At 39.2% G+C, this 13,858-nt stretch overlaps 1 protein-coding gene across 1 annotated transcript in view; it reads right to left on the bottom strand.

Annotated features, from left to right (window-relative positions):
* Positions 1-13,858, bottom strand: part of NIPAL2 (NIPA like domain containing 2) — a 73,277-nt gene that overhangs the window by 53,978 nt on the left and 5,441 nt on the right. The window lies entirely within an intron of this gene.

Below are 13,858 nucleotides of genomic sequence, written 5' to 3'. Positions count from 1 at the left end.
AAAACTCCATACCAGCTCCCCATAATCTGTCCTCTTTCTGACCTGACAACTGGCTACAGCCTATTTAATGTACCCTCTACCTCAGGTACCCAGCACACAACATTCTCCAGTCCGTCACACTTGGGCTCCTATCTCCCCTTTCGCCTAGAGAGAACAGGTCCTTCCTCAGTCCATCTAGTCTACTTCACCCTCCTGGCCTGCTGTCCACCTCCTTGAGACCCGATCACACCACTGCAGTCCGTCCTTACTTTCTGAGACTCTACATGGTAAATGCTTGTATTTCTTCTTTTATACTGTCTTGTGCATCATTACTTTCTAGGGATGGATGGATGGCAAGTTGAGGGAAGAGGACCAAGTCTTAGGCTTCTATTGGATCATCTACATCATCTACTTTACAAAATTAGGAGCTCTTGAAAAATACTTGCTGGAAAAAGTATATAATGGTTTAAAAGCAGAACAAAAAGAGGTTTAAAAATAAGTTCTTACACATTGTCTAAGATGTTTACTATAGAGAATGCATGTATTGTCTGATGACTTCAGAAGATGTGTTTGCTTCTCCTATCTAGGCACAAATGTATCACATCTTTTAGCAGTATAAATTAGCAATGGTATCAGGGATCTTCCCTCTCTATTTTTTTTTTTTTTTTACAATACAAAACTCCTAGCTAGCTTCAAATTCCAAGGAGTTATTTGAATTTCAAATGAATATTATAACCACAAGGAACCCTTTTCAGAATGCAAAATGTCTTTGAAGTTTTAGAACTCTATTATATGTGCTGAAGTGAAATTCAGTGTTTTTAAAAAATGAAGCAGAAAAGTTGAAAACCCATTTAATAGTTTATATATAATATCCATAGCCTTTAATCAGTTAAGAATTTTCTTTTCCTAATAAAGGCACTTGGCAATAATTTTGATCACTATTCCTCATGGGGAAAAACTGTATCATAATCAATTGTGCTATTTCCATGCTTTCAATTTATAATCGAATGCATTTGGCAGTAATCAGGAAAATAAAGATTCAGAAGAAGTTTGGGATTGAATGGATGATGATGAAATCTTCCATAATTATAACAGTAAAACGTAGAATAGAAATAACTTACTTCAGTTCTTTAAATCATTCACTGAGTAGTTTAACCACCACCAGGCTGAGTGTTTAGAAATTGGCAATGATTGCTCAGATATGACACCAAAAGCACAGGCAACAAAAGAAAGAACACATAAGCTGGACTTCACCAAGATTAAAATTTTTTGTTCAACAAAGGGCACTATACGGGGCACATGGGTGGCTCAGTGGGTTAAAGCCTCTGCCTTTGGCTCAGGTCATGATCCCAGAGTCCTGGGATTGAGCCCCGCATTGGACTCCCTGCTCAGCAGGAAGCCTGCTTCCCCCTCTCTCTCTGCCTGCCTCTCTGCCTACTTGTGATCTCTGTCTATCAGATAAATATATAAAATCTAAAAGGACACTATTAATAGAGTGAAGAGGCAATCTATACAATGGGAATAAATATTTGCAAGTCATGTATCTCATAAAGATTGATATCCGTCATAAAGAACTCCTACAATTCAACAACAAATTAACAGCCCAATTAAAAATAGGCAAGTATAGACATTTCTCCAAAGAAGGCACAAATGGACAAAAGGCACATGAAAAGACGTTCAACAACACTAATCACTAGGAAAATGCCAACTGAAATCACAATGAGCTACCACTTCACACCCATTTGAATGTCTACAATTTAAGAAAACCACCACCAACAGAAAGTAACAAGTGTTGGATAGATGTGGAGAAATTGGAACCCATTTGCACTGCTGAAGAGGAGGTTAAATGGTACAGCTGCTCATCATAAACTATATATAAGATTTAATTCAAATCAAGGACCCAAGTTCAGAGCTAAAACTATGAAATTCTCAGGAAGAAACATAGGAATAAATCTACATCGTCTTGGATTTGGCCGTGGATTCTTCCTTTTTTTTTTTTTTAATATTTTATTTAGGGGCGCCTGGGTGGCTCAGTGGTTTAAGCCTCTGCCTTCGGCTCAGGTCATGATCCCAGGGTCCTGGGATCGGCCCCGCATTGGGCTCTCTGCTCAGCAGGGAGTCCGCTTCCCCTCTCTCTCTGCCTGTCTCTCTGCCTACTTGTGATATCTCTCTCTGTGTCAAATAAATTAAAAAAAAATAATAAAAGATTTTATTCATTTATTTGTCAGAGAGAGAAAGAGAGTGCGAGCATCTCTATGAGCAGGGGGAGAAGCAGATAGAAGGAGAAGCAGGCTCTCTGCTGAGCAGGGACCTCGATGTGGGACTCGATCCCAGGACTCTGGGATCATGATCTGAGCCAAAGGCAGACACTTAACTGACTGAGCCACTCAGGCATCCCTAAAGAATTATTTTTAATACAGAAAGTATTTACACCTTTTTTTTTTTTGGCCCAAAGAAATAAAATACCACCAATGTAGCTCGCTTTCTTACAGTCTCTTCTCCCTTCCAGAGATAATGTTTTTCTCAGGTTGACGGAGATCAATTTTTTTCCTTCCTAGATTTGCTTTTACCCTTGTTTACTGAATTTTTTTTCATCTTCATTTAGACACTTAACCCATTAGCTTTTCGTCTTTTGTCCTATCTAATAATATGTACAAGCGCAGCTCTACGTATTTCTGTAAGTACACTCTCTGCTTTAGCTTCGTGCTTAATTTTTGGCATGCAGTTTTCTTTGGTCTTATTCAAAGGTCTGCTTTTTTAATATTTCTAAATGAATGGGGGTGTTGGTTATTACTTTGTTACCAATTTCCAATTTTATTGAGCTGTGGGCAGAAAACATGCTGTGTGTAAATTAACACTTGCTTTTTGACCTACTGTATGGTATAAGCTGAAATTTATTTTGTGACCTAATAGTGTATGGTCAAGTTTTATAAATATTCCATGTATGTCTGTATGTTGGGCTAATACATTCTATATATATTTTGGTATCTACCTATCCATCCATTTATCCATCTACCTATCTCCATTAATTCATTGCTCAGATCTTTTCTACTCTTAACACAATGTAGGTTTATTAAAAATCTAACTATGAACATGGATTTATCCATTTTCCTTTTAAATATATTGAATTTTGCTTTAAAAAATGTAAAGTGTTATAGTATTGGTATATAAAAGTTCAGTATTGTTTTATCTTCTCAGTTAATTGTTCCTTTTATCATTATATATTGACTCTTTTAATCTCAATAACGTTTTCACTTTAAAGTTTCTTTTATCTGATATTACCATAATATAGCTCTTTTCTTCGGATATTTGCCACTTTCCACATCACTTACTTTCAATATTTCTGTGTCATTATATTTAGTCAGGCCTCTTACACATTGAAAATAACTGAACTAAAAAGACAAAACCTGAGACTTTCCGTTCAATGGGAAGTTTGGTCCATTTTATTTATTGTGATTATAAATATACTTTTGTTTGTTTTTTACCATCTTTGTATTTGTAGCTATTTTGTTTTTTCTTTGCTTTCTATTTTCTCCTTTCCTCATTTTTGTTGGATCTTGGTTGATCGTTCTTTATTTTTTTCTTTCCCCTGCTCTTTTGGCTAGGAAGTTATACATTTTATTTATTTTCTTTTAGTAATTACTGTAGGTTTTTAAAACTTTTTATTTTTAAATAATTACTCACAGTAGGCTGCAAAGAAATGTAAAGGTAGGTCCTGTGCACTCTTCCCCCAGCCTCCCCTCAAATTTAACATCTTCCACAACTATAATGAAACATCAAAATCAAGAAATCGGCATTGGTAGAGATCTTGTTCAAATGTTACCATTTATGCTAGCACTTGTGTGTATGTGGATGTATGTGAGAACAAGAGACTCATCTGTACTATCACCATAAGATTCCCTTGTGTTACAGCTTTATTGATACACCCATCTTCTTTCCCTCCCCTTCTCTAACCTATAGCAACCACTAATCTGTTCTCCATTTCTGGCATTATATTAATTTACATGTGCTACTTAAATGGAACCATGAAGTTTATATACTTTTGAAATTGGCATTAGCCTTGAGGTTCACCCAAGTTGCTGGATCAGTAGTCCATTCCTTTTCAATGCTGAGTAGCATTCCATGGTATGGATGTACCACAATTTATTTAACCATTCACCCACTGAATGACATTCTGAGTAGTTTCCTGTTTTGGGCTGCATAAATAAAGCTGCTATGAACGCTGTGTAGAAGTTCTGTATGAAAATAAGTTAATTTCTCTGGGATAAATGCCAAAAGTGTAACTGCTGGATCATGGGGTAAGTCTATTTTAAGTTTTGAAAAGAACTGCCAAACTATTTTCCAGAGTAACTGTCCCATTTTACAGCCCCCAAAGCAATATATGAGTGATACAGTTTCTCTATTAAATTTATCTTGCATTCTTGATATAAATTCTAATGTTAAACAATATTTCTAATCTCCTGAACATTATAAAAATTGTGCTTTAGCTACATTCTCTCCTCTCCTATCCTACAGGGTGTGACGGTATGTTAGTTCCACCTTGTTTTTATATCCTCAAGTTAATCATTGTTATGATTGTGTCATACAATCAATAGTTGCTTTATTCATCCATGTTTATCTCTTTGCTCATCACTGCTCTTTTGAAAAAATAGCTTTATTGAGATACAATTCACATACCATCATGATCACCCTTTAAAAGTGTACAACTTAATAGTTTTTAGAATGTTCAGAGTTATGCAACTGTCACCACTGATTTCAGAATATTTTCATCACCCCCAAAACAAACTCTACACCCATTAACAGTCACTTCCCATTCCTTCCTCCCCTCAGTCCCTAGCAACCACCAAACTACTTTCCGTCTGTATGGATTTGCCTATTGTAGACCATTTATATAAGTTGTCTCATAACAATATGTGACCTTTTGAGTCCGGTTTTCTTCACTTGGCATGTTGTTTTCAAAGCTTACTATGTTGTAACATGTATCAGCATGTATCAAGTATGTAGAATGTATCATTCCTTTGTATGGCTATGGAACATTCCATGATAAGGTATACCACATTTATTTATGTATTCATCAGCTGGTGGACATTTGCGTTGTTCCTACTTTTTGGATATTATATTCTGACATCTTAGTTTTTTTTTTCTGGGTTCAGTGTCCTTCCTGAAGAAACATTTTTTTTTTTTTTTAAAGATTTTATTTATTTATTTGACAGACAGAAATCACAAGTAAGCAGAGAGGCAGGCAGAGAGAAAGGGGGAAGCAGGCTCCCCGCGGAGCAGAGAGCCTGATGTGGGGCTCGATCCCAGGACCCTGGGATCATGACCTGAGCTGAAGGCAGAGGCTTTAACCCACTGAGCCACCCAGGCGCCCCTGAAGAAACATTTAATAGCTCTTTCAATGAAATCCTTGAGTTCTAGTTCTCAATTATTCTCCAAATACCTTTATGTCACCTTTCCCCTTGAGCGTGCAGGCTGACAGTTGCTTCATTCAGGGCTCTGACAATATTATTCTACCGTCACCTGGCACGACTTGTTGTTGGGAAGTAGGTTGTCGACCTAATTGTTGTTCCTTTGCAAATGGTCTGTCATTTTTCTCAGGATGTTCTTAAGATTTTCTTTGTCATTGGTTTTCAGCAGTTTCACTACAGTTTTTCAGTATGTGAATTACATTTTGCTTAGGACTCATGCTTCCTCAAGTTGAGGATTCATGTCTTTCACCAATTTGGTTAAGTTCTCAACTATTATCTCTTTGAATGTCCTCTCCCTTTCGTTCTATACTCTCCACATAGAACTCCTGTTATTAGTAATGTTAGACCCTTAAATACTATCCTCTTTGTTTCCTATTAATATCATATTTCCAACTCTTTATCTCTTTATACTGAATTCCAGACAATTTCCTCTGACTTCCCTCTGACAGAAGACCTGTTCTAAATGAGCTTTTCTAACTTCCCTCCTCTGAATTGAGTCTTCATACACTTCTATGTCTACATATACTCTACAATACTGTGATGATTTTGTACAAGTTCATTTTCCCTCCAGACTACATGCTCCTTGAGGGCAGAGTTGTGACTTACTTGTCAACTCATTTTTGTAACCCTAATCACTAGTATAGGACCTGACAGAATGAAGTTGCTTATTAAATGCTATTTGAACTGATTATAAACTGTCTAGAAATAGTACATTTTGGCCTTTGGTCCTAGGAGGATCTCAAAGGAAATACTTTGTAATCAGCAGGACTTTAAATATACGAAGCTCTCAGTTTTTGTGAGAACACAAGCTTGTTCCAGAAATCAGATTTCGACAATGAAGAGTTTCCACTAGTGTACAATAAAAAGGTGCTTGTTGACGTTTAAAATCTAGTTAATTCATTTCATACAAACAACAAGTATTATATAGTATTGAAGCAGGTGTCAGAAACAGTTTCCTGATAAACTCAGCATATCTTATTCTCGTTTTTCTGAAACTTTCCCTAATTATTCAAGGTTAATTGCATACTCATTAAATTCATTTCACACATGATTGTAAATAGTAGTAATACAGTAAATCCTCATTAATACCCCTAATTGAAGGGGAGGGATACTTCAAATTTGCAATGTTTTTAAAAGAAGATGGTTTAATTACCTTCAAGAACATACAGTAACTTGAAGTAACCAGTATTAAACGCTGTTTCCAATTAGAGGCTCTGGTAAATGTACTTTAATGACTACAAAAATCCTCATCTGTAGTCAGGAGTATCATTTGCATACAGTGAGAAGACCTCTATAAACCGCCATTTAAATTAAAGATGTCTCGTTTACGTCATTACTTTACTCAGAGTGTTCTCTGTTTTCTAGCATTTTAGAATTAGTGGGAGTTTAGATCTCATCTCCTTCCTCCACTCCCTTTCTCCCTTGCTGATTTGGAGACTGCTCAGGAAAGAACAGAAGGCCGGAGAAGGAGAGGGACTTGTGCAAATTCACATAGTTAGAAGCAGGCAAATTTTGGCCCCAAGGCACCCTGTTCATGTCTGAATCACTATGTCTTCGCCGACTGCAATCAGTAACCTTCTGGCTAGTCATTGTCAATTTACTACAATTTTAAAATTGCAAAATCTGTTTCTTTTTCTCAGCGCAAGTCAAATAAAGCAAAGATAATAATCGAAAGGAAAGGTTCCTCCACTGCTCAATAATGCAGTTAGAAGTACAGGCTGGACACACAGAAAGATGCCCTTAATTTTTGTTCAGTGCTCTCTCTTGTCACCACTGTAGCTTAATTCCTGACTTTTCCAGGATGTCTTGGCAAACAGATGGTGGGAGCCAGAGCAAACAATTTATCTGGAATGAGATTCAAAATATCAGCACTGATAAGTATCAAGGATGTTTTTGTTTTATTTGGAATAACAATCTTCTATCCTATTTTTTGTGCCAAGAGTGTTCTTTAGATATTTTGCATAAAGTTATTGACCTATAATCCATGGGTGGGGTGGTTTGGCCAGATGGTGGTGGGGTATAACACGGGTGTGTGGAATTGCGAATAGTCTGTCCTGGTTCTGACTTTGAACTCAAACATATTCCTGGCTCTGCCTTCAAAACATAAATTCTACCCCAATAGAGCTAGTGCGTGGTTCAAAAGAACCATAGATTCAGAGCTAGTTTGGAATGCTGTAATCGTCGTATTCACCTTGCAACTGGAATAATGCTATGTCTCCTGTTCCAGGCAGTAAAACAAGCCTGAGCACGCAAGTGACAGATTTAGTTTTTAGTCCTGGAAATACCACAGGTTGAGTGATTTAGGTCAACTAGTCCCTGCAGGAATGACCCTAAGAGCCTCAATCTGCAAGGAGATGACATGTCTGAGAAATGGGTGTTCAGTTCATCCCATATCACAGGAAACTCTTAGGAATGAGCTGGGATTGTTTTGCATTTGCACCTTGTAAGCTGGTAGACAATTCCCTCACCTCCAGAACAGTCAGGAAGGGACAGGAGGACATCCAAATTCTTGGTAATACTTTGTAATACCTAAATATTAGGTGTGAAGACTCATAATGTATACAACTTACTTTGAAATGGTCTATTACAATACAAGGTGAGAAAAAATACACAGAGAGAGGAAGAACACACAAATGTTTCCCAGTGTTAACAACTGGTGAATCTCCAGGTGAAGGACACATGGTATTTACTGCTTTACTCTTCCTCCCTTTCTATAAGTTGGAAAATTTTCAAACTAAAAAGTTAAAAAAAAAACTGCTTTACAGACTCAATGACGTCAAAGGGAATATGGATTCATTTAAAAAGAGTTAAAAGAGGAGATGATAACAAGAAAAGCAAGAAATATAAAGCAAGCTGGCCAAACCAAGGAAAGATCTTAAAAGGGGGGGAAATAAAACAATTGCACAATTGAAAACCACATGCAGATACTGCTTGGGAGAAACACACAATGTGGAGGAAAAGGACACGAAATGCAAGGGGTCGGAGAGAAAATGGTAAGTACGGCAGAGACAACTCAAGGATGCTCACAACAGAGGTATTCATTCGGTCATGCATCCATTTGGGATTTATTCGGCAAACGGCCAAATACTGGGTTCTATGTCAGGAACTGAGGATGCAAAGGATCCTTGAGGAGCTCAGAAGAAGAAAAAGCACCTGATAACAGACTACCACCTATTAAATCTATAATAGAGGTAGATCTTTACAGAACCCATGGGAACGGAAGGGGCAGAGAGTGCGAATCTGCCTAGCTTGGAGAGTATATCAGCCACAGGCATGGCTGTGATGACAAATTATCACAAACTCGGTGGCTTAAAATAACAGAAATGTATTCTTTTATGGTTTTGGAAGCGAGAAACCCAGAATCAATTTCACTGAGCTGAAATCAAGATGGCAGAGCTACGTTCCCTCTGAAGGCTCTAGAGGAGAACTTGTTTCTTGCCTTTCCCATTTTCTGGTGGCTGCTGGCCTATCATTGGTTTATGGTTCTATCACTCTAATCTTTATCTCTATGCCCACATCACCGTCTGTTTTTTTTTTTTTTTGTATGAAATCTCCCTGTCTCCCTCATATATTAAAGTGGCATTTACAGTCCATCCAGATAATCCAGGATAGTCTTCTGATCTCAAGATATTTAACTTAATACAACCTGCAGTCAACAGGGTGCCTGAAGGGCCTCCCAGTAGAAGATGCCAGGAGAGCTGGACCAGAGAGGCAGGCAGGAGCCGTTATCTGCCATGAATCTATAAGGGGCACAAAAGACTCCAAACTAGAGGACAGATCCAGATTTGACTCGGAAGAAGATTCCTCCTGGCTGCAGTGTGAGGGATGGACTGGCATGGAGCAAGGCCAGAGAACAGGAAAACCATTTAGGAGACAACGTCAGGAGTTCAGAGAAGTAGGGGGCAATGGGAGAGTTAATTACAACAGGGCCATGGAGAATCAATATTCATATTCATCGTGGTTAAACATTGGAGACAACCTGAAACATGGAATGCTTTTTGGATTACTGAATGGGTTGGCTATTCTTACCACTAATTTCCTTTGCCCTTGCAGATAATTGAGTTGTCTGCAATACTAATCCAAACTGAGTTAAAACCATAATACCATATGTGGAAAAAAAAAAGAAAGAAAGAAAGAAAGAAAGAAAATGTTCAGACACAGATTTTTAATTCGTTATCTCGGTTGTTTTATGCTATAAGGTTATTACCTTTCCATCCTGAGAAAATCTCATGGCACAGGATCCAAATCTGGTGATTTAAAGCCACAGAATAGATCTGTGTTACATAACACAGTCTATCGTTGCTATTCTTACAAGTGGTTCCATGCCAATTTGTAATCAACCTTAAAACCTAGGCAGAAAAAGCCCAACATATTGCCTTCCCATAGAATTAAGAACTATTACATTTTGTCTTTTGCTTGGGAACACACTAACTTACGTAATTGTACATTCATTATTTTTATAAACTCCATTAAGGATAAACCTTTTGCCTTTGAGAAATTTAAGTTCCAGTAGAAAAAAAAATATGGGAAAAGTAATATATTTAACATATCCTTTGGGGACTTTTAACACTTTGTTAAAAGGAGAACAATTGTCAAGAAAGGTGAGATACTGGTTCAGGAAGTCTTAAAACTTGGTTCTATTATAAAACAAATCAACTCCCTAGTAGGTTGTGAAGGGAATTTTGAAACACGGGCAGACATGCTGAACACAAAGAATGCTATTTTTCTATCCAGATAGATCTAAGATCCCATAACTTTCAAATTTTGCAAGAGCATATTCATAATAATTTAAAAACTGTTATCCCTTGTTTTCAAAGAAGCAGGATTGCAGTCTGCCTTCTGTGGGGCTAGCCCAGGCTGGAAGAGGCTTCCTACCCGAAAGCTGGGAACTTGAGAATTCTTGTAGTTTTAAGTCCTTCCCTCACACCTGCCTGGGTTTCTGGAGTATCGGTCCTTCTGAAGAACAGAGCCTGCCTGGAGCTCTCCATTCCCCCTGGAGCCTGAACTCTATGGTCTATGTCAGGCATCAGCCAATGGGTGAGTTTCTGTCTCAGTATGAGGGAGAGATAATGACATTGCTGCTCTCTGACAGACTTCTGCCAAGACGCCTGTGGCCCTTGCCACCCACTATACCAGATCTTTCTGACAGCAAAGCAGAAATCAAGTTCAAGTTTTCTACACCGCTTAGGCATTGTAACTTGCACTCCATCGCCTCCAAAGGGCCGCTCCTCATAGTCCAGATAATTTCCCCTATCCGCAAGCTCCTCCTTCCCGGCCAATGATGGTGACAGTGATTTGGGTGTGCAAATGTCATTCCAAAGATTAATAAAACACTACATATAACTCATGATTATTCTCAATGTTATGGCTACAGCAGCTGCTTATAACACAAGGTCTGCTTGTACCTAGCCCACAAAGAACCACTCGTTTCTCCACTGCTGTGACTCAGACAGCCACGTCCAAAGGTGCATTTTAGTTTCCTCTTCTGCTTTGGCGTTCTTATTTACCATTACACACCTGGGCTTTGTTAGTCTGGAAGTCTGATGGAAATAGTCTATCAGATAGTATAGGCGAGGGCAGCTTCATGCCAGTCCTTCAAATATTGTTTATCAAGTAATTATAAAGAATTCTCTCTCTCCCTGTCCCTCTCCCTCTGTCATACACACACACACACACACACACACACAATGTATGTCACATATATACAGCTACATTTTGAGGACACAATCCACGTTTTCTGATTTCTGTGATATTACTGTCTAACACTATCTGTTAAGAACAGCTCTCTGGGGGCACCTGGGTGGCTCAGTGGGTTAAGCCTCTGCCTTCGGCTCAGGTCATGATCTCAGGGTCCTGGGATCGAGCCCCACATTGGGCTCTCTGCTCAGCAGGGGGCCTGCTTCCTCCTCTCTCTCTGCCTGCCTCTCTGCCTACTTGTATTCTTTGTCTGTCAAATAAATAAATAAAATCTTTAAAAAAAAAAAAAAGAACAGCTCTCTGCTCGTGATTTTTATTGTCTGGAATGTTGATTGCATTTTAGGCCTTCATTTGTTGATCTGCTGATCGAGCTTAACATGGGCTTTGAAAACAGGGGACACAGTGCAGCTATGTCCCTAACATCCCTGGAACAATCAGAGATTTGCAAGTCCAGAGGATGAAGAAGAAATAAAGAACCCTCCCCCCACCCCCCTCACCTCCCTCGGAATTCATAGGATTCACCTTAAACTTGAATAAAGTATTGGAAATGCTAATACGGCTTCTAGGATCCCATATAATATTGCACTCATCACGATACCTTTTCCATCTAAATCCACTAAACTTTTAGGAGTTTCCAAGTTACTGAAGAGGTGATTGTTGATGATAAAGAAATTTCTAAGCAAGTATAGGCAAGATAGAGATGAAGCAAGGGATACTACCTTTGCCAGATGATTCCCTTTGACTTTTCCATAGTAGGAAAGACAGGAACTCTTTGAAGATTGCTTGTTGGTTTCTGTTTTTCAGGTTATTTATTTATTTATTTATTTATTTTTTGGGTGATGTCTTAGGTGGTAAATCTGGAATTTAGAAATAAGTCGCCACTTACTTGACATGATGCTAATAAAAATATTTCAGAAGTTGATCCTATAATCTGAGCTTTTAAGGAGATCATCCTGTTCAGGTCTCGCCCACGAAGGCAGGCAGGCTAAACAGTGGGCAGCTTCTCTGGGCTGCTCATGTGAGGCAGGATACAGAAAGGGAAGGTCCTACATGAGCTGAGAAGGGTGTTAGTTTGAGATTTGCCCAAGCTGACAATAATCCATAGGAGGACATTGTTTTTAGAGCCACACAGTATGCCCTTCTCTTAGTTAAAGGACCCCTCTTTTGGCGAGCCCTTCCTAAAGGTGTCCATGTTCTTTGGGGAGGCCAAACCCAGTAACTCTGGCCTTCGTGACTGGTATGGGGAAGGCCACGGACCTAACCTTGTCCAGTCAGGCTAATGCCCATTTATTTTCATTGGTGGAGAAAGTCAAGCTTCCTCTCCTGGAAGTGGAAGGAAGAACGTGGGCTAATGGGGTGAGTCTCTAAAAGTGGAAACAACAAACTCTAAGGAACAAAGGTGAAGAGGACAGTGAAATACTGTGCCCGCACCATGTCGTCAGAACCTCTGGGTCAGGTCTTGGTTGAACCCGGCTTTCTCCTGGACTCTCATGTTAAGCTGATTAATTTCCTTCGTTGTGTAAGCCAGTTAGTGTCAGGTTTCCTGTGACCTGCACACTAATGCCTCTTAATTACAAAGCATTCTTGGTTAGGGAAACCAAGTCAAGCTAGAAGACAGACAGACTCCTATAGCAAACTTAGTTTGGCCAGCGGTCCAAATTACTGCAAGAAGAAGCCATTTGGAGAGGTATGAAGAAGGGGTGGGGGACTTCGGAAACCAGGGCTGAGGCTGCAGGCAGGCAGACCTTGGGAGGATGTGTCAAGGCCAGGATCTCTGAAGGAGTGTGGCCAGGACAAACACAATCTTTGATGAGGTGTGGTGCTCAGGACTAAGCATATGTTAGCTTGTATTTACATAAGGAGACAGTCCACACCTCCCCACAGGTGCCAAAGATGACAGGAGGCCATTGGAAGAATGACCAAGGGCGGGGCAAGTGACAAGAGAAGGCATATGTTAAGAACTGTGTGAGGGGAAGTGGAATGTTATCTGTCAGCAGTCAGGCCATCAGGGCTTTCTGGAGAACCAGGAAGGACTGGGAGATGAGCTCTGACTTTACGGAAAAATATAAGTCTATCTGGAACATAGTGGGAGATGAGTTATAAAGAGGTATAAACGGAAGAGAGTGATATTGGACCTTCAGGAAAAAAACAAATAAACAAACAGGCAAACCCAAGCTAAAATAAATGCCATGGAAATCTCAACATTAACAGCATCTGAGCCCTCCCAGGCTGGGAGTGCTGGTCTTGCTGGTTAAGTTACAATCAGTGTCTGTAATATGATCACACTACTGCTATCTAAGCCCTCTGTCATGGTTCCCAGTGCCACACACCCATCTCCCCAGCCCAGTAGTCTGGGAACTGGCAGAAGACAGAGGAAGAATCCTTCCCTTAGTACTACAAAATAACAAGTGTTCCAATTAGGAAAGTACTGCAGTTAAGAAGTGCTCTGGAATGTGAATGTGTTTGCAGAGTGACGGGGAGAGAAACACCAAAGGGAGTGGGGAAGGTGCTAGATACAGAGAAAGCACAGCTTTAGGTTAAAAAAAGAAAGGCTGCATCAAACATCTGACATGATTCCTCTTATTTCCATTTGCAATGACCTAAATCCAATAATTACTAATTATCAGAAATATTATTTTATGACATTTCCTATAAAATAGGTTGACTGTAATATTACTAGTAATAATAGCTAGTATTTATTCGAGTACTTTCTT

Source organism: Martes martes (genome assembly GCF_963455335.1).
Source record: "Martes martes genome assembly, chromosome: 4".
Lineage (NCBI taxonomy): Eukaryota > Metazoa > Chordata > Mammalia > Carnivora > Mustelidae > Martes > Martes martes.
This window is presented reverse-complemented; position numbering and strand designations above follow the sequence as displayed.